General features: G+C 35.4%; 1 protein-coding gene and 1 pseudogene across 1 annotated transcript in view; one reads left to right on the forward strand and one right to left on the reverse strand.

The window, feature by feature from the left end:
* The window catches only part of SH3GL2 (SH3 domain containing GRB2 like 2, endophilin A1), a 229,521-nt gene that overhangs the window by 116,779 nt on the left and 86,306 nt on the right, over positions 1-26,436 (forward strand). The gene's annotated exons all lie outside the window — the stretch shown is intronic.
* Positions 1-26,436, reverse strand: part of LOC141495075 (large ribosomal subunit protein eL31-like) — an 87,936-nt pseudogene that overhangs the window by 53,976 nt on the left and 7,524 nt on the right.

Genomic DNA, 26,436 nt, shown 5'->3' on the forward strand with positions numbered 1-26,436 from the left:
TGGAACGCACAATATTTATTGATTAAGTTTTCTGTCTTTTATGGGTATAGTTTGTAATGCCTCCAAATAATTATCATGACAACATCAAAGATCACTGCTCACTGATCCCCATAACAGATACAATAATAATGAAAAAGTTTAAAATATTGTGAGAAGTGCCATAATATGACACAGAGACATGATGTGAGCACATGTGGATGGAAAAATGACATCAATAGATTTTCGCATCTCAAGGATGCCACAAAGCTTCAAATGATTAAAAAAATGTAGCAGCTACAAAGCGCAATAAAATGAAATGCAATAGAATGAGATATTCCTGTAAACAGAATAAGAGATTATAACACATTTATATGTGCTTTAAGGTTTACAAAGTATTTTATTTATATTTTCTCATCTACTCTTCAGTGAGGTAGAGTGGCACTAGCTTGTTGGTTGTACTTCAAGTATCTCCCCACCACAATCTTCCCTCCACTGAGTGTCAAATTAATCTTCCTAAAGTTAAAATCTGATCTTCTTATCCCTCTTCTTCTGCTCAACATACTAAGATGGTTTCCGATTTTCTCCAGAATCAGGTACGCCGATGGCAATTTGATGTCATGAATATGCCTACTTCTAATGATATCAATGGCATCGCATCCCTGCCTTCTTTGTGACTATTGTCTCCATTCTCTGATAAACACTCCACAGATGTCTAGCCTTTATTCCAGGGGATTACCTTTTGATTTTATGAGATTGTATGGGTACCAGTAGAACACACTATCCATTGGTTCTCCATTATTTTCACTATATGATTAGTTATTTCCTTCAGTCATTTGATAGTATCATATATTTCCTGTTTCTGCAATAGTAGTAGGCTGTATCCCAAAAATGCATCTTTCCATGTTCATTGGAAAGAACAAAGGAAGCAAAATGAAGGGAATAAACATTTATGTACTGCCTACTGGATGCCAACACTAATCACTTTACAGATAATAGTTTTATTTGACTCTTGACTATCTGCAGAGTGTGAATATTTTGAAAATAGGGATATTTCATCACTTTTAAACATTACCAGAGGAATCTTGAGGTTAAAAAACTGAGTTTTAGTTTTAATAGGTTGAGATTTTTTAAAAACACTGCATATTTTTCCAGAGGTAAATCTCTTATTACATTCTAGATCTAATTAATTGTCAGTTGGTAATACAAATTCATCATATATGTATTAATGAACAGATCCAGAAATGATTTTCTTTTGTTTAGGTTCTTTTGCAAGGCAAATGGGTTAAGTGGTTTGCCCAAGGCCACACAGCTTGGTAATTATTAAGTGTCTGAGACCAGATTTAAACCCAGGTACTCCTGACTCCAAGGCTGGTGCTTTATCTACTATGCCACCTAGCTGCCCCTATCCACTATGCCACCTAGCTGACCCTAGAAATTATTTTCTTTTATCACCCTCTGTACTTAGAACCAGCATGATATTTGGGAAATAATCTTGAATTTGTTCTCATGTCATCTTGGTTCAAGTATTTACTCCACCATATACTCCATCATCTTCGTGATCTTGAACAAATTTTTAACCTCCCATCGTTGCAGCCACCTTATTAGGGGACGCTAAGTGATTATTAGAATAGAGTGCTGCATTTGGAGTCAGGAAGACCCAAGTTTAAATCTTGTCTCAGACATTTAGTTATTGTGTGACCATAGAGAAGTCATTTAACTTCCCTTAGCTTCACTTTTCTTATATTTTCCATGTAAAATGAGGATAACAACAATATCCATCTCATAAAGTTGTCATAAGAATCAAATGAGGCAATTTTCTTAAAGTATTTTACAAATCTTAAAGCATTATTTGTGTTGATTACTATTACTTAAACCACTACTACCACCAAAATAACTTTTTTAAAGAAAGATTTTATTTTGAGTGTTACAATTTTCCCTTTATTCTTGCTTCCCTCTCCCCACCCCCACAAAACAACTTTCATGTTATATAAATATATATACACATATATAATTCAAGATTCCTTTAAATGTATTATATTTATATGATATAATATATAATGACATTATAATACATGAAAATAAAACATTATAATACATACATAATATATGTGGTATATAGGAAAATAAAACATTATAATACATACATAATATATGTGGTATATAGTTATAATACTATATTATAGCATAGTATATCATATTATGCTATATAATATGAACATATATAGCTGTGTTATATACATAAATATAATATAGATACATATACCGTATATACATGTGCTTGATATATATTATATTACAATATGTTATAATATAATCATATCACTATATTCAACATATCCATATAGAATGTTTTCTAAGGAATCTTAAATAATTTTTGAAAGTAACATGGGAGACAACATGTTGGAGATTTGTTAAGGTGATTTTTTTCTTTTGAAATCAAATACTTAACCACACAATAATGCCAACAGTGAATCAAATAACTGAAAGACATATGGTTTCTGAAGATATCTATTATGATTGAGAACTCTGATACAGATTTCAAATTGAAAACAGATAGTCTATAAATGGTGAGGTTTTCTAAATTCTCCTAAATGCTTAGTAACACTTAATAGGGACTTGCTCACTCATTGCATTGATTCAATCAAACTTTGGGTAATTGAAGAATCTGCTAAATGAGTTTCATAATCACTCAAAAAAAGTTTGGTCTAACTATCCAAACTAACTAAATAAAGAAAGAGTTTTAATTGTTTAGACATGTTCAGATAGAAACCTATGATATTTATCTCTTTTATATCTGTGTGTTTATGTATTTTGGACAAACATTGCAGATGAACAGTGAGCTGGTCCTACAACAGAAGAAGTGTGAGGGAAAAGTTTTAATTTTCTTTGAGATTACACTGTCTGTGTCTGTGTGTGTGTGTGTGTGTGTGTGTGTGTGTGTGTTTAATGACTTGAACTTTCTTCCCGAACCAAACCTTATTTTAAAAAATTCCAACATTCTTTCAGAGAGATTGTATTGTTGCAAGTCTTAGCATTTTGCATATTATGATTAATAATTAACGAAAGGGCAGTAGAGAAGTGTATATCAGGCTTAAATATAGTGTCACACAAACAAGAAATTATGCAAAGGAATTGGTGTGAAAGATGTCAGCAAAAAAAAAAAAAAGGTGTGCTTGAAAAGAATCGGTGTGTTCACATACCAAGAGTGTTGGACAACAATTGAACAATTCATCAGTTCCATTAGTGACCTCTGAATGTCAAAAGAATCCAAGGGAGACCTTTTTGGATATCAGATGTCTACCTTGTGATGAAATTATGAACAAAAGTCACTCAGTATGACCAGACATGAATGGGTTTCAATATGTATAATTGGAAGGAATACTGACATTAATAAGATCATCAAAGTCATAAAGAAAGAGTACTTGGCTCAGTTGATATCGATATCATCCAGCCATAGGATTTAGATTATTTTCCTTAATGAGGGCAAGATGTGGCCCAAATAATATTGTGTAACACATTCTCTTTAATGACAGAAGTAAAAATATGGGTGGAGTGGGGAAATATCATGAAAGCAGAGTGTTTCATGATAGTGAGACAGAAATTGATGGATTCTTGAAGAAAAGAACATTTTCAGAATTGAATCACTACTAGAGAAAAGAGAAACAAAAAGAGAAAATTGATTTCTTAATAAGATGTAGGTAATCAGCACCATCTTTGGAGTAGAAAAAAGTTAATTAGGGAAAAAAGACCAGAAATTTATTAATAGATGGAGTAATGGTGGCATGACCTAGAAGGTGTTGAGGGGTAGAGATGAGACAAAATAGGACATGACCTCTATTTATAGAAACAAAGCATGGACAAAAAAGGAAAGTGGATAAACATATGCTAACAAGCAGTTGTCTTTAAAATAATTTTTAATCTTACAGATCTTTTATTTAAATTAGAAAAACTTGAAATCAAAGATGATAATTAAAACTATGCCTTTAATTTTAGGTGCTTGTAATGAACAATGCAAAGAATTTCCACTCATGATGAATGATTTTATAAATCCATAATCTTAATTGTAGATGTCCTGGGATAATAGGGAAACCCTAAAGGTGAGGAAACCTGCTTGTTTTATTTCCTGTAGGTCAAAATGGTGAGCAGATATTTTCTATTTTAAAGCTCTTTAAAAGAACTACTCCCTAGGGGCATCTAGGTGGTATAGTGGATAGAGCACTGGCCCTGGAGTTAGGAGTACCTGAGTTCAAATGTGGCCTCAGACACTTAATAATAACCTAGCTGTGTGGCCTTGGGCAAGCCACTTAACTCCACTGCCCTGCAAAAAAATAAATAAAAAAGAACTACTCCCAGAGACATATAAATCAGCTTTTTGAGCAAACTGGACATCCTGTATATTAGAACTGGTTGAAGAAATTAGGTAGATATGTAACTTAAAACTGTTTATAAGACTTTTGCTACATACTATGTAAATCACCAAATTATTGAAAAATCACCAACTTTGGTCTTTGAAATGCTTTCTTGGTCATATGGTCATCCCTGAATTTAGCTTTCATCCAAATCCTCAACCTTACCTTACCTTTCATTAGTTAGATCCAGATTCAATTCACTCACACTGTATTTCCTTAAGAAATAGAATTTCTTGACTTTCCATGCTACAGACACATAAGTGGGTTTTTTGTTCATAGTTTTCAATAATTAATAGCTATTACTTGAGCACTCTCTATGTGTCTAACTTTGTGATGGGTAGTCTTTGTATGTTCATGGATACAGATCAGGAATGGACAGAGGATAGATAATACAAGAGAAGTATCTGAGGCAGTAATGGTTTTTTGCACAGAAGCTCAGTTGAAATTACTTCTATGTTTTCTTGACAAGATAACTAAGATTTCTCTATCTACTACATTGTTATAACCAAAGTATTATCATACAGTAGAGTAGATTGCTTGTTAAAATAACTATATCATCCAGTTGTCATTTATTGGAAGATAGGAGATATGATTGCCATTTTGTAGAGAACAAGATGCCCGTAAATGCCAAGAAAACGAGTGACAGAAACAGGAATTACACATCCTAGACCTCTTGACTCCACTAGTTGGTTGCTTTCTTTGTCACAGTGATAATGAGGTATATAGTTATCAAGCTGTCCAGTAGAGATGATCGGTTTTAATGTCAGAATTCTGGGTCCCCATTTGCAGGTTGGCAGGTTAAAGGATTTAAATCAATATCCAGGGCTGTCTATGAAGCTAACCTAGTGCCAGTGCTCATGACTTGGACCTTGATTTTTCCCTTGCTCTTTTTCTTGATTAAACATGCCCTTTTTCCTGTGACATTTTAATTTTTGTATGTGCACTTTTTGATAACACTGATTTTTTTTCTGATAATATTTCCTAATAAGTCACTGTAATGTTGACTTTGAAATTACTACCTTCAAACTATTTATTTTGCAAATAATACTAAAAACTAGACTGGTTGGAAATATGGAACACTATTTGATTTACAATTCCTTTTTATTCTTATCATCTGATGGTACTTATATTTAGAAAGAATTTTAATGAGACTAATACAGTTTTATTAATGCCTTTCCCCCCTTCATTTTAGACAGAAATGGTGATATATAATACTAAGTTGATCCTTGAATATAGAATAAATATAAAGATTTATTTTTTCTTTTTTTATAATACAGTACATTTCCTTCCTTGTAAACATTTGTGATTCTGTTTTTAAGCAAATATTGCTTTGTTTTTTTAGTTTTAATTAAAAATTGTGACATAAATTAATTATCTGAAAATTATAGATTATTTGAGAAATTCTCATTGACTCTGCAAATGTTAAGGTGCTATTATTAGTTTAATTTCATCTTTTTTGATCATTTAATTTATTATCATTTTTATGGTTACCTTTTTTACCACTTCTCTCAAAAATCCCATTTATTACACATAACATGAACATCAGAATCGGCAGTCAATAGCAAATCAGAGAAATGCACACAAAGGTAATATAAAGCATAAACTTCATGTATCAAGAGACAATATTGCATCAATGAAAATCTGGCAAAACCCCAAAACACTGGTATTTTGGGTTCTATCAATACCACTGAGGTATTAGCATCCTAGTCAGGATGAAACAACTATTTGTAGTAAGGTATTAAAAAAATAAATAGGGTAAAATCAGTTATTATTATTATTATCAGTATTATTATTATTATTGTCATCACCTGTTGGCAGATATAAAATTTTTATTGAAAATGTCATCATGTTAGTAGCTTATTTCTAAATGGCAAAAAATTTTAAGTGCTCACATTATTTATAAAATTAGCACTCATGAAGATTTATATAAACAATATACAAAGTGTGTATTCTTTAAATTCATTTCATTAATTATTGATTTAATCTATATTATGTGTAAGACTCTATGTGTTGGAGATATAAAGATTAAAAACAACCAGTTCCTTACTCAGATGGTTTCTTTCTACTGCTTTATATTACCTGGCTATGTTGCTATTAATTTCTGGAAATTTATCTATATATCTTAGATGAAGAAGCCACAATAGGAAGCATATTCCTCAGAGTTGTGTTCAGATTAACTAGCTCTGTCTCCTCCATTAGAAATGTTTTGGTAATTTGGTTGAAATCAAGAACTATTATTCATTTAACATTATTGATTAATTAATTAACATTCATGATTGTCTTTAGTCATTTTAGTGTGTCCAACTCTGTGATCCCATTTGGCATTTTCTTGGCAAAAATAATGGAGTAGTTTTCCATTTCCTTTTCCAGATCAATTTTTTTACAGATGAGGAAACTGAGGCAAACATTTTTGCCTTGCCTAAAGTCACACACTCTGAGATCTGAATGCAACTCAGGTCTTTCTGACTCAAGGGCCAATGCTCTATTTACTGAATTACTTCACTAGAGTTAGAGCTAAAAAGGACATGATAGACTATGTCTATTATTATCATTGTATCTGTTAGATCATTCACTTCATTTTATAGCTTAGGAAATTAAGGCTCAGAGAGGTTAAATAACTGCCCAAAGACACAATTGATAGAATCAAGTCTAGAAAGCTAGACTTTTGACCCCAGGGACAGATCATTATACTTCACCACAAAGTCTTCTTTTGGGCAATAGATATATGAAACTGAGTAAGAAACATTCCAGGCACTTGAGCAGCTTATGATCTAGTTGGAGTTTTCCTCACTAGTTATTTTTTCTTCATAATAGATGTCTGACCTGCAGTTCTGCCAGGAAAAGAAATGATTGTCATTCTGCCAAGCTTTTGAGAAGAGATTGGATAGATATTTATTGCTTCTTTGATATGTCTCTTCTAACAACCTTAAAAGCAATGGACATCTAGTCATAAAAACAATGTTAAAGGTGCTTACCCCCCCCCAACTCACTCCATATGGATGTGAAATAGAAATTCTTATGTAGAAGAGACCCTCTTTTTGGATCTATAAAAGTGACAATATTTCCCACTGGGAAATTTGTGCTCTATCCCTGAGAGACTTTTTTCTGTGGAACTGTGAAGAAGTAGATAGTCTAGCAGATGAATAAATGCTCCTAACTGAATTTCACTGAAGGAAAAATATGCAGCAGGAAGATTTTTCCATGGTAGACAGTGAACATTGTTATAGTCTCATAAATAATAGTCATAGAGACAAATGTCATTAACATTTAGAATGGTTGTGAGCCAGTGTACTATATATAGTTCATATGACAGAAAATATGTCATACTAGTAAGTTATCATTTCAAAAGCAAGGCAGTTTTAGGTGTTAAACTTTTTTGGGAAATTTAATACTTTTATTAACATTATCCTATATCTTATCTTAACTACTTGATCCCAGGATAAATTCCTTTACTTTTTAGAGTCTTAGTTTTCTCCTCTGTAAAATGAGAATAAAAGTATTTTCCAGAGTTGTTATGAAGAAAGTGATTAATGGATCTTAAAGCACAATGGAAATATAACTTGTTATCATTATAAAACTTGAGCCCTGAAGTCAGGAGGACCTGGATTCAAATGTAACCTCAGACACTTACTAGCGGTTTGACCTGGGGCATCTAGAGCTATTTCCAGTCATCCTGATTCATATCTGGTCAATAGACCTGGATGACTCTGGAGGAAAAAGAGGATGGTGCCTTAGCACAGCACCTTCTCATTCAAATTCATTTCACATACATGCCATAGCATCACCTCCCTGATGTCATGAACTGCCTTGAGAACAAAGAGAAAACATCATAAGACTACCTCAGAAGACATCTTTTTCTTCAACTATTCAGTATTACAATATTTTGAATATATTTAAAATACCTACAACGTAGTAACTATAAATACTTGGAGATTTGCAATCATTTAAAATATGTTCTTGGTTGATACTATTATAACTCATGGAGAAAAAATGATAAAACACTCCAGTATCTTTGTCAAAAAAGCCCCAAATAGCATCACTGAGAGTCAGGCAAGATTTGAATCCAATAGTCCTGATTCTAAGAAGTTTTGCCACTAGCTCATATGATTAAATATTATATTTACTAAGATTTTATTTAATTTATTAATATACAGGGAATAACTCCCATTTGAATATGAGTTGTTTGGTGGCTGAAAGGAGCAGAAAATGAATTTCTACAAAGAAAAAAAAGATGGATTCCTTTTGTTAAGGACATAAAGTTGTCCCTTCTTTGTGTGCAAACAATCTGGTCACTAAAAGGGATGGAAGAGCAACTTTTGTACACAAAAAAACTGATAAATTAAAATATATGAAGAAACACATCTTTTCTATAAAAATAGGAGGACAGAAACAAGAGGACTGAACAGAAAGGAAAAAGCCTTTTTGAGGGTAGAGACTGCAAGGAATTGTGGTTCCTCATCTTATTTACATGTTATTGTTTTTTAGAATTTGAGAAGCTAAACCTTGTAAAGCTGTAAAAAAATGTGTTTACAATTTAGGGGAAAATTAAATTTGGATGTTTGGTTTCTTAAGTGACAGATTTCATGAATTTTATCTCAAAGGGGAAATGAATCACTCAGTCACTAACTAGGAGACTATTTCAGCTGTTAGGGTCAGGGAAGAAGCAAGAAAGGAATTAATAGGATTACAGGGTCAGTTAACATGTCAGCAGTAAGTGAGAAGACATAAACAAGAAGGCTTCAGGTGCTGTTCTTCAAAATCTTCAAGATTAGAAGAGAAACAGAGCTTTTTGGACTAGTTTAGGAAAATTCTTGGGGCATGCTCATTGGAGGAGAGCTGAATCTTGCTTGCAGTTTTAGCACCATCTGTTCTTGGAATGAGGCAAAGTTTCTCAGAATTGTTGGGTTGTGTTTATACCCTCCAGTCCCATAGAATGAGACTGAAAAGCAATGGGGGAAGATAGATTATATAGTTGTGATGTTATAAACTTAGAATAAGAGTTGATGGGAAAATTCAGCACTCTGTTGAGTGGAAAGCAGGTTGGGGTTTGTCTTGACCAAAGAACTAAACAGTAATTTTGATTTTAGCTCCTATTTTTTGTGGTAACAAGATGCTGAGAATTGACTGGATGACAAAGAATTCTACTGAGTAAAGAATTGGACTAGTTTGCATCATGCAGAGAACCAAACTGAATAGTTTTACAATTCTCTGACATATGAGAATTGCTTGTCACTATAATAATGTCAGTGCAGCTAAATGGGCAATGGATAGAGCATAGGATCTAAGAAGTAGGACCTTACCTATATTCCTGTTAAATTTATCACAGTTGGTTTGTCCTGTTGAGATATTTGGTGATTGAAATGCTGTGCTATTCCTCTCAACTTTGATATCCTCACATTTGATGGACATGTAATCTATGCCTTCTTCGAAGTCAGAGATAAAAAATCTGAAGAGTGCAGGACCAAAGATAACAACTGCATTTCAATGGATATTTCCTTCCAATGATTTGTTATTATTATAGGTACTTGTATAAACTATGAAGCTTGTAAAGCATTTTGCATCCTTTATATCATTAATCCCAAATCAGATTTGTTTCTTATTTGATTCAGAAAATTAAAATATTCTCTTCTCAGCAACTTCATTTTAAGCATGTTGCTTTCATCATAAAAAAAATCTTTCTCCTTTCACTATTCTGACTCACACTATTACCAAGTCCCCGAGTACTTAAAACTTTATGCAAGGGTACCAGCAAAAATAAATATATCACTCTGATTCCTCTTAGAGTGAAAATGTTCTGGGTTTGGAATGCTGGACTCTAGGAGGAGTTCGTCTGCTTTTAGGTATTTACTCTTTGGGTAATTCTTGACAGGTCATATAACCTCTGTTTGCCTCAATTTCTTCAGCTATAAAATGGAATAATAATAGTACCTGCCTCAACAAGGTTGATGTGAGGATCAAGTGAGGTAATATTTATAGTTTTTAACACTGTGCCTAGGACATAGGCAGTGTTATTTACATGCTTATTCCTTTCTCTGCCCTAAAGGGCCATAGAATTATTAAGCAGAAAATCTTTATGGGTGACTATTGCAAAAGACATAATTATCTTGGCTAAGTTTGGCAGGACATAATACCAGCAGCCAGACTCTGATGATAGTAACTATAATAATTCCCATTTATATAGTGCTTTACAGTTTATTTCATCTATCTTATTTTAATTGATACTGTGTCTAGAATACATGTTCATTAGTTTGTTTTTGGTTATATCAGTACATTGTTGTCTCCTCCTTATAGAAATGTACATTGCTTGGGAACAGAGATTTTATTTTGTTTTTGTAATCCTCCATAGTGGGCTCTTAATAAATGCTTGCTGAATAATTGATGGCCATGAAAGTTTGTGGGACAAGTTACTTCCACAGAAGACATTATGAATTTAGCAGCATTGAAGAATTAAAGTAATTATTTTCCTTTTTTTTAGCTTTTGAAAGATTTTATTTATTTTGAGTTTTACAAATTTATCCCTATTCTTGCTTCCCCCCCCACAGAAGGCAGTCTGTTAGTCTTTACATTGTTTCCATGATATGCATCTTAAGTGAATGTGATGAGAGAGAAATCATATCCTTAAGAAAGAAAAATAATGTATAAGAGATAGCAAAATTACATAATAAGATAATGGTTTTTTCCTAAATTGAAGGTAATAGTCTTTGGTTTTTGTTCAAACTCCTCAACTCCCTCTCTGGATGCAGATGGTATTCTCCATCACAGATAGCCTCAATTTGTCCCTGATTGTTGCATTGATGGAATGAGCAAGTCCATCAAGGTGGATCCTCACCCCCATGTTGCTGTTAGGTTGCACAATGTTCTCCTGGTTCTGCTCATCCTGCTCAGCACCAGTTCATGTAAATCCTTCCATGCTTCCCTGAATTCCTATCCCTCCTGGTTTCTTTTTTTGGGGTTAATATGACTTTATTTATACATTACTAAAATATTCTTGTTTAAGAGTAAACATAATACCCCCACCCCCACAAAAATATAGAACCTCTTGAGAAATAAAGTAAAAGAAAAAGAAAAAATATGTTTCAGTCTGTGTTCTGATACCATGAGCTTTGTCTTGGGTGGATCATATTCTTTATCATAAGCCCATCACACAAGTTGCTTCCATATTCCACAGTTGCTGTTGCTGATTGTAATTCCCTCCATCCATTCCTCTCTACTACTATATGTTATACTTTCTCTATCCTTTTACTCTGTCTCTCTTCTAAAATGTGCTGTAGGGTAGCTGAGTGGTGCAGCAGACAGAGCATCAGCCCTGGGGCCAAGAGGCCTGAAGCCCACATACCACCCCAGAGACCGACCTTGTGGTCCTGGACTGATCACCGAATCCAGCACCTTGCAAAAAGTAAAAAAGAAAATGTGTTATGTCTGACTATTCTCTCCTGTGATCTACCCTCTCCTCTATCACCCACATCCCTCCCTTGCCCTTGTCCCCCTTCTCTCCCTTTTACTCTAGATGTCTATACCCTTTTGAGTGTGTATGCTGTTTCCTCTCTGAGTCATTTCTGATGAGAGTGAAGGTTCCCTCATTACCCCTCACCTTCCCCCCTTCCATATCATTGCAAAAACTCATTGCAAAAAAATATACCTTTTATATGAAATATCTTAGCCTATTCCACCTCTCCTTTCTCTTACTCCCAGTGCATTTCCCTTTTAGCCATTAACTCCATTTTTACAATATATTATATCTTCAAATTCAGCGCTCTCCTGTGCTTCATCTATAGAAGCTCCTTCTACCTGCTCTATTAAATGTGAAGGCTCATATGTATATTATTAGTATCATTTTTCTATGCAGGAATACATACAGTTCATCATCATTAAGTCCCTAATAATTTACCCTTCTCTGCTCTCTGTGCTTCACCTGAGTCCTGTACTTGAAGGTCAAACTTTCTGTTCAGCTATGGTTGTTTCAAAAGGAACATTTGAAATTCCCCTGCTTCATTGAAAGTCCATCTTTTCCCCTTGGAAGAAGATGTTCAGATTTACTGGGTAGTTGATTCTTGGCTGCATTCCAAGCTCTTTTGCCTGCTGGAATATTATATTCCAAGTCCTATGAGCCCTTAATGTAGTTGCTACTAAGTCCTGTATGATCCTTACTGTACCTCTATGATATTTGAATTGTATCCTTCTGGTTGCTTGTAATATTTTTTCTTTAACTTGGGAGTTCTGGAACTTGGCTATAATATTCCTGGGGGGTTGGTTTTTTTGGATTGCTTTCCAGGGGAGATTGTTGGATTCTCTCAATTTCTATGTTGCCCTCTGCTTCTACAATATCAAGGCAATTTTCCTATAGGAATTCCTTAAAAATGAAGACAAGGCTTTTCCTGATCATAAATTTCAGGTATCCCAATAATTTTTAAATTATCTTTCCTGAATCTGTTTACCAGATAAGTTTTTTTTTCAATGAGATATTTCACATTTTCTTCTAATTTTTCATTCTTTTAGTCTTGAACTATTGTGTCTTGATTTCTTGTAAAATCATCAACTTCCTTTAGCTCTATTCTACATCTAAAGGATTTGTTTTCCTCAGAAAGCTTTCTTATCTCCTTTTCCATCTGGCCAACTCTGCTTTTTTAAGCCATTCTTCTCCTCAATAACTTTTTTGAACTGTTTTGTCCATTTGACCTAAGCTGGTTTTTTAACACGCTCTGTTCTTCAGCATTTTTTTGGATCTCCTTGACTAAGCTGCTGACTTTGTTTTCCATGTTTTTCCTGCATCTCTCTCATTGCTTTTCCCAATTTTGCTTTTATCTCCCTTACTTGATTTGCAAAATCTTTTTTGATCTCTGTCACAGCCTAAGCCCAAATTCTATTTTTCTTGGAGTCTTTAGATGTAGAAGCTTGTTCTTTCTCATCTTCAGATTGAATATTTTGATCCTCCTTGGGATCATAGACAAAATATTTGTCAATTGTCAGGTTCCTTTTTTTCCCCTGTTTACTCATTTCCCCAGCCTGTGCCTGGTTTTGGGGTACTTTCTGAGCTTTTGAGTTTTATTGGGACACAATAGTTGTCTCACAAGGACCTCAGTGTGTGAGGCTCTGACTGCTCTCCTGGTCTGTGAATGACTACAAGCACATCCTTCTGCCACAGGGCTGAGGTGGGGGGCTCCCTGTTCTATGGGAGGCCTAGACTGCCATCAGGATCTGAATATGGTCAGAGCCCCAGAGTCCTGTTTCAGGGACAGAGGACAGACCTCAGAAGTCTCCCTCTACTCCCTTACTTTTGGTGGTCTGAGCATTCAGGGCACAGCTGCCTAGAGGTTCCTGCTTGCCGGCTCCACGAGCCTGCTTCTATTTTCTGCATCTGAGCACGCTGAGTGCCTGGCAGAACTGAGTGCCGCGATCGGTTGAGGGCCTGGGCTTCATGCTCGCTCTGGCATAGGTCTCCCTGATGATCTTACAAGTTGTGCTTTGTACTCCTTGGTGTGCAGGTCAGGAAATGGCTTCTGCTGCTGGGAATCATGGTTCCCAGGTGCCCTGGGGCTGTTCCCAGGAGGCTGAAGTTTCTTCACTCAGGTGGACTGCCCCTCTAACTCCCTGGAACAGTTTTTCCACTATTTTCCAGGTTACTTTGGACTGGAGAATTGCTTCACTGGATCTTTCTGTGGGTTCTGTCTCTCAAAAATTTAGTTAGTGTCATAATTTTAAGATTTTTGAAATATTTTGGAGAGAGCACCTAGGAAAGGCTCTTCTCCTGCCACCATCTTGGCTCCCCCCTCCTATTTCTAAAGTAATTATTTTTAATGTAATTGCCTCATTTGAGAACCATCATGGGATGGTATATCAAAAACACTTGGTTTAAGACCCATCTCTGACATGTTTGGCTTTAGACAAGTTACTAAACCTTTCAGTGACTCATGGAGTTTTCTGAAATTGTAAATTATAGATCTGTACTGATAAAGGGAATTTCTACTTCTGCAGAGCCCCCGTATAATGATAATGATAAAATCACAGGTCTGGAACAAAAAAAGAGACAAACACTGTATTAAGAAACTGAAAGGTGGTGTAATACAATGTATAAAGTGCTAAATCTGGAGGCAAGAACACTTGAATTCAAATCTGACCTCAGAAACTTAAAGTTATGTGACCCAAGGAAAGTCATGTAATTGCTTTCTGCCTCAGTTTCCTCAACAGTAAAATTAGTATTATAATAATAGCACTTACCTTGCAACTTTCTAAAGCCTAGTGCATAGTTGACACTATGTAAATGCCTATCTCCTTCCCCATTCTATTGTATTATACAAGTAATGAATATAATAAAAGTATTATATATGCACTGAAATATTTTGTAATATAATATAATATCTGCAAAAGAGGGATTGAACCTTTGATTTCAGCCAATGAACTCCAGGGTGAGAAAACTTCCTCCACTAATGCAGGTTGGTACTTTTTTCCTAACTGTGGTTTTGGAGAGTTGCCTCAAGTCCTAAGAAGTTAATTGCCTCAGGTCATGCAGCGCAATGGTAGGGCATGAACTTGATGTTCCAAGTGCCAAGGACAGATCATTATCCACCCTACCAAGCAACATTATGTGATATATTAAAGATTTAATGGCTATGTCATGTAGATATTATGTTCATTGGAAACTCGATCAGATCGATGTTTTTAAGGTGTAAGTACATGTAACAAAAACCAGACATACTTTATAAGTTATCACTTTGCTCTGATATCCATTACCTAGGATTTTAGTCCTCACATTAGTATTGTTAATTATAGAAATGTTAAATAACACAGGAAGATTTTAAGTAGTTGTTGAGTGATGGATTTGGCCTTAGAATTCAGAAAACTGAGGCTTTTCCTTATGTTATCCAATTTATACTAATTTCATTTACCTACATTATATTGATATGGAATCCCCCACAGTCTGAGCTGCTCCAAAGGTGTAATTGGATGCCTCGGGAAGCTGGATTCATTTCCTCGGCAAATTAGAATACCATTTAGTGGATCAGAGAGTATCTGGCTAAAAGTAGACCAGTGAGTACTTCAATGGTAGGAAACTTGGCCCAGAATCTACTAAGGCATTTTCTTTTCTAAAGAGTTTGAAGTCAATACAGTTTTCTTCCCCATTTCACTGTTTCACACTTGACATCAATGAGATCCATGAGACCTCCCATGCAGGGTCAGTGAGTGATAGAATGTCACAAATGTCTAAATTATGATCCTATCTCAAGATTGAGAGTATAATAGAATTCAGTATGTCATGGAAAGAACACATGGTTAATTTATCCTTTGAAGAGCCACATAAAATAGCTCTGAATGGTCCATGCATAACTTTTTCAGTGACTCATAAATGGAAATGCTACAAACCATGGCAGCAAAATGTAACATGGAGAACTGAACATGCTTAACATAGCTTAGAAATTTAGGTCTGATACCTTGCCTAAATCTGACTTTAAACACATCTTTAATTGAATGGAATCCAACTTAGTACAAATTTGAATCTTATTATAGGGAACAATATTTGCATGAAAAGCTATGAAAAGGTCATATTTTATGACAATTATAGCTTTGAGAAAGAAAATGCATGAGACTAGACTACAGAGATCTCTGCTTAAAACTTAGTATCCTTGGATTTCTGATGGCTGTTACTCAGATAATATTATTTGGGACATTGCTGCCAGCTGATGATGTCATTTGGTTATCTGTTTTGCTAATTTGGAAATTTATTTTGACCTGAAAGAAATGAGTGCTTTTCTTTCTTGTCTCATTTCTTCAAAAACTCCAAATGAACACAAGCAGAAATCTCAAAATAAGCCATAAGAAAATGCATTTAAAAAAATAAACAAACAACCCAGTAGCATTTTAATATCATAGCCCAAAGATTTGTTCTTTTTAAAGCCCAAATTACCCAAGGCATAATCAATAAGGAAGTATTTTAGTGGTATGAAAAACTCGTAGGGAAATAAAGGAGAATAGTTGAAAATACTTTCTCCCCTACCCTTCAACAACCTGAATTATTATTTCATATTAGTTTCTCACTTTTGATGCCTCCTTCCTGTGTCACCTTGAGAAAATAAATTGACTTCATTGAGCTTCTTTTTCTCCATCTTTAGAAGAAGGGAACTGAACTAGATTACCTTTGAGGTCTCTCTTAGGAATTAAGCTATAATTCCACAATACATGCTGACATCTGGCCCAAATCCGAAACATATAAATGACATAATTAGTGTTTCTTGTGAGACTAGCAAATTATTCATGATTAATCAAGGCTTAATTTTGTGATGATCATTAATCTAGTTTCAGTATCTAAATATACAGTTTAAGAGAAATTTTCATTCCAAATGAAATGTGGCAGATTTATCCAGTTAGTCTGGTAATTATGAATCAATTAACAACACTATAGTTTTATTAGTTAATATACTGAGCTGACTTTAAAATATCACTACCTTTAGGTTAAGCTTATAGTGAGATTATTGGAACAAGAAGAGACATTAGAGATCATTGATATAGAGAAGGAAAGGAATTGGTAAATCATCTCATTTAGTTTTCCTATCACTATAGAAGAAAAGCAACATGTCAGTGAATTAAGATCTGATCTTGAAAGAAAAAACAAAAACAAAATAAACCCTACTGCTATGTTTTCTTGCTTGACACAAAAGTGTGTGACCCTGGGCAAGTCTCTAACTTTTTTCAATGCTTCAGATAGTTTTCTAAGGCAAAAAATGTCCAAGAAGGTGCAAACTGGAACTGGTCAGTTAGGAGTTTTCTCATCTGAGGTTCTATGACAATGAAATAATAGAATTAATAATTCAGTCACTCTTCTTTACCACTATTTATATGAAGAAACTGAGATTAAAGCAGTGCCTTGATTTACTTAATGTTACATGAAAATTTGATATCAGAGACAAGATTAGAATCTAAATCCCCTAATCCCGTCTAATTTTCTTCCTCCTATACCATGCCAGTTATAAATTCAAATAGCCTACTTGTGCCTTTAGTAGTTGGAGTGACATCTGCAATAAAGTATGCTTATGTGTGAGGGTATTTTGTTGTTTCTGTTTTGAGCACCTCAGTGTCCTTATCTCAGTCACTGATATATCCTACTACTTTCAGCCTTCCTCCCTTAGCCAAATGCATAAGTCATTTAGCCCTGCCAGATGTAAGGCTTGTTTATGAAAGATGCCTGCTCCATTTCTGATTCCCTTTCACCCTCCTCCTCCAATAAAATCTCAGGATCAATTATCAACTAACCTGACTGCAGAGATATAATATGGTCCATCTTTTTTAATGCCCATTTTTACCATTATTGAATTAAATTTTTTTAAGCTACTAATGATTTTTAAAGACTCTATCAAATCTCCAAGTTTTGCTTTCTATCCACTGACTTCCTTTGGCTGGATCAGCATGTTCTTTATTCTCCTGGTATTTGTCCTTTTTCCTGACATCTACATCTATTTAATTGGAGAAGAGGAGAGGAAAATAATGAAATAAAAACCACCAGAAGAGTGAAGTTCTCAGAAAGCAGTTCTCCCCAAATGATGGAGCATTTGTAGGATACTGAGGAGCTAGGGCTCCTCAGATGATGCAGCAGGAAACAGTATAGAAGAATTGTCCTTTTTACTTTAGTTTCTGCTTATGATCCTGTTTGGAGCTTTTCCAGCTGTACTTTTGTGTTTTTTATTTATTTTTAACTCCGGAAAAAATGTTTATGAGATTTACAGACTTGCATTATCTTTCTCTTAAGGCTGTCTGATGTCCTTTGGGTGTTTTTATTCTCTGTAATTGATGAATAAAAAAAGACAAGACAATAGTATCAGGATGAAGCATGTAACTTTGCCAGTATTATTTGCCATTGTATCATTGTATTTTGTAAATTCTTCAGGGTTATACCTCTAAGACCTTGAAAGTTTGAGATTTGAGTTTTTAAAATTAGGAGCTCAAGATAAAATGATTATTTTTTCATGTAATACATTTTTGTTTACATTAAGGGCTTAGTGATGTCCATGTGAATATATGATGTATTATCATCATTTACTGAGCACCACAAGGGAAAGGACTATTTCATACATTGGCCATCATATATAACTTTTCTCATCCAATTTCTGCTTAAATTCCAAAGAATGGAAATTGAAGGGATGTTTAAGGAATATGGAAGGCATGCGCCTTCTCATACAATTCCATTCTTAATATATAATCACATAATTATAGCATATCTCACCTACAAGTATTAGCATAGTTTAGTGTAAAGAATGCTAGGCCCAGAAATCTTAGGTTCAAATCCCAGAACTGACATATTAGTGATGTGAACCTGGATATGTCACATAATCTCTGAGCCCCATATTCCTCATTTGGACTATGGGAATAATAATGTGTACCATATAATCTAAGGGCTTGTTGAGAAGAAAGACTTTATAAACCTTTTAAGTTCTATAGAGATCTAAATTCTTACTATTATTAAGTTTTACTTTAATATGCTAATGGAGGTTGACTTTTATACCTATTGCCAGCTTTGGCAAATAGACCTATTACACTGTATGTCATTTAATATTTTAGTCTTATGTTATTTGAACATTTTCTACAAAAACCTGACATCAATTTTTTTCTCTCAAAGAAACATTTTGACAGAGGACTGTACAACAAAGCATATCAGTATATAAAAAATAGTTCTTGATGTGAGCTCTCTTTGGTTTATTATAGTTATTACTACCTAGCAGTGAGAGATGTGCTTGAATTTCATAAGTATGAGTGAATTTCAAACATTATGCTTTTTCTAGCAGGGTTCCTGCCTATTTTAACATGATAATGCTTTTTATTTTAGTACTAACTCTTATTTATCTGAACAAATAATTGTTCTTCATAGTATGCTTTCAACACATGGATGGACTAACATGGTGAGGATAAATTGTGACCCTCTGTCCTCCTCCCCACTCCCACCTCCAGGCTTGCCTTCTTAATCTAGGTGATTCTTCTCTATAGAAAATTTTTCTCATCCTGACTGAATCAGTGATCTCCATACCTTTTGAACATAACAACTCTATTTATAATTCCCCCCCCCCCGTTTGATATGATAAGAGTATGTATGTTTGGGGTGGCAGGGAGGAATATTCCTAGTCTTACCTACATAGCTGCTTCAGTGGGTACCCTGGTTATTATTATGACCCTTAGGAGCCTATACATGACTCAGAAGGGGGGGAGATTTAGAGCTTGCAGAGGAATAGGAAAGGCTGTGTTTGTGTGTGTGTATGGGTATGTGTGGGGGGATGTAATGACTTGTGATACATAAAAGAAATGTGATTGTCTTGTATTAAGGTTAAAAACCCCATATTTGCCTATTACAAGACCCATCTCCTATTTTGATCATATACTAATTGAGATCATGCCACAATTCTTCAGAAGGACCACATCCTTTATTTGGAGATCACTGTTCTAGATATTTAAATATTTTATAGATAACTGTGTAACACTTAGCTGTTCATCTGTTATCTAATTCTATATGATAGCTCTATCTGCTCTTTTGATCATTGATCACCACTGGTGGTATACTATATCCTACTTACACTTGTGTCACTTTCTCTATTATACTTTTGTCCCCCTATAATTGTGATTCATTTCATCTATAAATAGTTCATGATATGCAATGATATAAGCACCACCTTTCTGAGTGTGAGGCAGCCCCAACTCCATTTTTTGAAATTTATTTAGGTCCAAGTCATTGGCCTTTTTGTAGTGCCTAGAATATAGATATTAATGAATGTTGTCAAGGTGTTGACAATTCAACTGCTTGTCATAAACCACATATTTTTCATTTGTCATTAATTTTTTCCATCATCAATGTCTGGGTTTATCTCTTTCAGGTGATCCCTTCTTTTTTTTTTCTTGTTGTCATTTTATTTTATTTTTTTCCAATTGCATGTAAAGATAGTTTTCAACATTCATCCCTTTATAAACTTTTGAGTTCCACATTTTTCTACCATCCCCTCTACCTTTCTCCCACCTCCCCATGGCAGTGAGTAATCTGATATAAATTGTACATGAACAATAGTATTTAACATATTTTCATATTAGTCATGTTGTGAAAAAACTAGAACTAAGGGGGAGATCATGAGAAAGAGAGAAATAAAAAAAAGAAGTTTTAAAAAGTGAACATAGTATGTTTTGCTCTACATTCAGACTCCATAGTTTTTTCCTCTGGATGTGGATGGCATTTTCCATCTGAACTGCTCAGAGGAGCTAAGTCCATCATAGTTGATCATTTCACAATATTACTGTACAATGTTCTCCTGGTTCTGCTCATTTTATTCAGCATCAGTTCATGCAAGTCTTTCCAGACTTTTCTGAACTCTGGCCATTGAAGAACAATAGTATTCCATTACATTCATATGCCATAATTTGTTCAGTCATTCCCCAATTGATGGGTATCCCCTCAATTTCCAATTCTTTGCCACTTACAAAGAGCTGCTATGAATATTTTTGTACACTAGGTCTTTTCCCTTTTTTTTATGATCTCGTTCTGATATAGACCTAGTCATGGTATTGCTGGATCAAACAGTATACACAGTATTATTACCCTTTGGGCATAGTTCCAAATTGCTCTTCAAAATGGTTGGATCAGTTCACAACTATACCAACAGTGCATTAGTGTCCCAGTCTTCCCACATCCTCTCCAACATTGATTATTTTCCTTTTTTGACATTTTAACCAATCTGATACATATGAAATTGTATCTCAGGGGTGTTATAATTTTCATTTCTCTAAAAATAATGATTTAGAGCATTTTCTTTTCATGGGTGGATCTCATTCTTTATGATAAGTCCATCACAGAAGTTACTTCCATATTTTTCCATTGTTGCCATTGCTGATTACAACTCCCTCCTTTCTTATTTCTCCACTACCATGTACTATATTTTCCCTCTCCTTTCACTCTGACTCTGCTGTAGGGTCGCTGAGTGGCGCAGCAGACAGATCCCTGGTCCTGGGGCCAAGAAGCCCTGAGCCCCCATACCACCCCTTAGGCCCAGAATCCACTTGGCCCTATGGTCCTGGGCAGGCCTTCTAATACCAGCCCGTTGCATGAAGTAAGAAAGAAAATGTGTTATATCTGGCCACTCTCCCCCCATGGTCCATCCTCTCCTCCTTTATTCATATCCCCAACCCTTTCCCCTGCTCCCCCCCTCCTTCTTACTCCAGATGCCTATACCCCATTGAGTATATATGCTGTTTCCTCTCCTAGCCATCTCTGATGAGAGCAAAGGTTCCCCCCCCCTTGTCTTCCCCCTTCCATATCATTGCAATAGCTCATTGTAATAAAAAAAAAATCTTATTATGTGAAATATCTTGGACTATTCCCCATCTCCTTTTTCTTTCTCCCATTCCATTTCCCTTTTTTTCTATTGACTCCATTTTTACACCATATTTTATCTTCGGATTCAGCTTTCTTCTGTGCTTCAACTATAAAAGCTCTCTCTACCTGCTCTATTAACTGAGAAGGTTCATATGAGTATTATCAGTGTCATTTTTCTATGCAGGAATACATGCAGTTCATCATCATTAAGTCCCTCATATTTCCCTCCTCTCCTCCAATCTCCATGCTTCACCTGAGTCCTATATCTGAAGATCAAACCTTCTGTTCAGCTCTGGCCATTCCAAAAGGAACATTTGAAATTCCCCTGGTTCATTAAAAGTCCATCTTTTTACCTGGAAGAGGACATTCAGCCTTGCTGGGTAGTTCATTCTTGGCTGCATTCTAAGCTCTTTTGCCTTCCGGTATATTATATTCCAAGCCCTACAAGCTTCCAATGTAGTTGCTGCTAAGTCCTATGTGATCCTGACTGCAGCTCCACGATATTTGAACTATGTCCTTCAGGCTGCTTGCAATATTTTCTCTTTGACTTGGGAGTTCTGGAACTTGGCTATAATATTCCTAGGGGTTGGTTTTTTGGGATCTCTTTCTCTGGGGGATCGGTAGATTCTCTCCATTTCTATTTTGCCCTCTGCTTCTAGAATATCAGGGCAGTTTTCCTGTAGTAATTCTTTGAAAATGATGTCAAGGCTCTTTTCCTGATCATGACTTTCAGGTATTCCATTAATTTTTAAATTATCTTTCCTAAGTCTGTTTTCCATATCAGTTGTTTTTTCAATGAGATATTTCACATTTTCTTCTAATTTTTCATTTTTTTGGTTTTGAAGTATTGATTCCTGATTTCTGGTAAATTCATCAATCTCCCTGAATTCTATTCTTTGTCTGAAGGATTTGTTCTCCTCAGAGAGTTTTCTTGTCTCTTTTTCCATCTGGCCAATTTTGCTTTTTAAAGTATTCTTCTCCTCAATAACTTTTTGAACTGTTTTATCCATTTGACCTAAGCTGGTTTTTACCATGCTATTTTCTTCAGCATTTTTTTGGATTTCCTTGACTAAGCTGCTGACTTCATTTTCATGTTTTTCCTGCATCTCTCTCCTTTCTTTTCCCAGTTTTTCTTCCAACTCCCTCATTTGATTTTCAAAGTCTTTTTTGAGCTCTGTCATAGCCTGAGCCCAATTTCTGTTTTTCTTGGGAGTCTTTAGATGCAGGAGCTTGTGCCTCCTCATCTTCAGACTGAGTATTTTGATCCTTCTTGGGCTCATTTGCAAAATATTTCTCAATAGTCTTCTTTTTGTTTCTCTGCTTGCTCATTTTCCCAGCCTGGGCCTGGTTTGGGGGTGCTTCCAGAGCTTTTGGGACACTCCCACAAGGGTCTCAGTGTGTGAGGCTCTGTCCTCCCTCCTGGTCTGTGAATGACCATAAGCACCTCTGTCTGCCACGGCGCTCAGGTGGGGGGGGGCCCTGCTGTTCTATGGAGGGGCCTAGACTGCGATCAGGATCTGAATGTGGTCAGAGCCCCAGAGTCCTGTTCCAGGGGCAGAGGACAGAGCTCTGCAGTCTCTCTTCACTCCCCTCCCTCAGCTCAATGGGCTCATGCCCTGGGGGCTCCTGCTTACTGGCTCCACCTGCTTCTGTTCCCTGTGTGCCTCCTGGGCTCCATGTGCTCACTCTGGCAGAGGTCCCCCCCCCACCGTTCCTCCACTCTGTGCCCGGTGCTTCTTGGGGTGCAGCTCAGGAGACTCCCCTGCTGCTGTTAGCTGAGACTCCCAGCACCCTGGGGCTGCCTCCGGGAGGCTGAAGTTCTTTGGCTCTGGCGGGCCACCCCTCTGGCGGGCGCCCCTCTGACCCCGGGGAGCAGAGCCTTTCTGCTCTTTTCCAGGTTACCTTGAGTAGGAGAACTGCCTCACTGGGTCCCTTTGCGGGTTCTGTCTCTTGAAAGTTTAGTTAGAGTCCTTAGCTGATGAGTTTTATCAGAGAGCTCCTAAGACTCGATCCCTTCTTGTTGCCATCTTGGCTCCGCCCCTCTAGGCGATCCCTTCTTAACAGAATTATAAGTAGGACTATAATCAATAAATTTACTAATGTTCATACTCCTTTGAGAATATTATCTGGATCTTCTCTAGTTTTAATACTTACCTTTGTACATAGGGCAAATCAAAAAATGATTAGTGTTGGATATTTTTGGATACTTACCTCTTTTGGTTCAGTGGTTCATGATAACATTCAAAGCTGATCAGTTGTTAAAAGGGCTGTAGTAAAAAAATGGGCTATAGTAATCAATAAAGAAGATGAACCAATAATAATAAAAATTAACTATCATTTTGTATTTCACCTTCAAAGTATTTTAAATGTTATCTCATTTGATCCTCACACTAATCCTGAAACTGAGGAAACTGAGGCAAACAGAGGTTAAAAATGATTTGCCTAAGTTCTAACGTATGATCCAGGTACCATGGAGGGGGGGGCAATGTCATGAGGTCCATGAAATCAAAACTATTTTCATAATAAAACTAAGACATTTTAATTTCTGTTAACAGCAAACATAAATAGAGATAATCCACATAAACAAAAGCTCTTGTGAGAGGGTTCAGTACTTTTTAAAGTGTAGAGGAGTCCAGAGATTAAAAAAAATTGAAGAACGGTTTTTTAAAATGCTACTTTTTAGAATTGGCATTATTGTTAGCAGGTAATTATTTGTATTACTAGGAAGGAACCCAGACTTGCTATTTCATTGTTGTAAGGTACTTCCAGGTGAGGAAACTCCTCTCCATCATTGAATGTTAGTACCTTTTTTGCTACTTAAAGTCTAGAAGACCCAGTGTCCTATGCACAAAGCTATGTAATAAGGCTAGAAGAAGAACTAGATAATATTCTAAAAGGAGAATGGCTATTAGTAAATTTATTAATTAAAATCATATTTTCTTTTAAGAAGGATCACCTGAAAAGGATAAGCTCAGACATCTATGGCTAGCTTAGAGTTATATAATCCTTACGAATTAGAGGCAGGTTTCCATGGCTTTGACACCAACTCTCTTCCTACTATTCTATTCAACAGATGCCTCTGATATCGACTGACCCTAAGAAAGTTGTGAAGTGATGTTGCATGAATTTGAGTTATAGTCCTATTGTAGAATTACAAGTTTTATCTTTAACTCATTTATCTAGCACTTTATATTTTAATAATAATGATATAATGAGTATATAGTACCTACTATGTCAGACAGTATTAAGTATTTTCCAAATATTATCTATAAATATCTTACAAATAGTATTTATTTAAAAATTATTGATCCTCATGACAATGCTAAGAAGTAGATTTAATTATCTCCATGTTACAGTTGAGGAAACTGAGACAAAAAGATATGTGACTTGTCCTAGGTCACACAACTAGGTCCAATGTTTTATTCATTGCACCACTTACCTGCTCTTTACAACACAATTGTCAATCTGAGAGATTACATTATCATAATTCATTCTTCAACTTTATTGTAATACAGAAATAAAAGAATTTAATGTTCTCTACTAATTAGTCAGGCCATAAATCTTGGATGTCAGATCTTTCATCTCAAGGTGTAATTATTATCATGTCTTGTACAGATTTTCAATTGCATTTCCTGAGTCAGTTGTAGGATTTCAGCTTAGGCTAAATGTTTTTGATGACTGTTGATTGTTTCCTTCATTGTACACAAATTTATTTTGTTCATATACATTTAGTTACTTCCTAACTATTCCTGATTCCATCTCAGTGGCCTTATCACTTGTTTGTTTTATTGCAATTGCTATCTTCCCTCATCCAATTCTGCTTCCAATTCTGAATTTTCAAACTTATGAGTTCCTTATTAGACAGTGAGCTCCATGAGGGCAGGGATGATGTATTTTCTAAGTTTAATTTCCCTTAGAATTTACCATTAAGTTTTGAATAGTGAACGTGCTTAGTATATATTTTTATTATGTCTAATGGTGATATACACATAATATATGAGTGATTATTATATGCTGTACATATACACGCGTATGTATTATATGTTTGTATACCTTTTTTTTCTGGAATTTATATCTGGTTTTCTGAACAAGTGAGGTTTGTGTTTTGAGTTTTTGAAACTGCTCCAGTAAGATTTGTTCTTCATGATATGCTCTTGGAAAAAAAAAACACAACCACACTTGAAAAGATCACAGAATCACAATATTCAGAACCTTGGAGATTTGTCTATCTATAAGTGAGACAGCACAGGACAAGTGTATTGTTTTTGGAGCTGGAGGACCCGGGATCAGTGCTACATCTGCTACTTAATACTATGTGTGACCCTTGACAACTGATATAATCTCCTTATTTTTAAAAGGACTGTACAAGATGATCACTAAGGCTTCTATCTATAAATCTATTATCCGATGAATCATCAAATTTTACGGATGAAGTTGGGTCCAGGAGAGTGGAAATTAATTGCTTAAATACATACACACACATATCCCACTACTTCCACCACAATCAATTCTAGTGAATAGAGACCATGTCAATTCCTGAAACAACATAGATAGGAGTGATAATCTTAAATCCTCTTGGCAAGCCAGCTTGCCTCTGCCATCATGAAGACTGGCCAAGATAGGCATTTATGATGCATGCGCACTGTTAGAAATTGTCATTTCCTCTGCTCTGAAAACTTATTTCAGAATGCTGTCTCCCACCATTGTTCATCAAAA

The sequence above is a fragment of the Macrotis lagotis genome, chromosome 8 (assembly GCF_037893015.1).
Source record: "Macrotis lagotis isolate mMagLag1 chromosome 8, bilby.v1.9.chrom.fasta, whole genome shotgun sequence".
Lineage (NCBI taxonomy): Eukaryota > Metazoa > Chordata > Mammalia > Peramelemorphia > Peramelidae > Macrotis > Macrotis lagotis.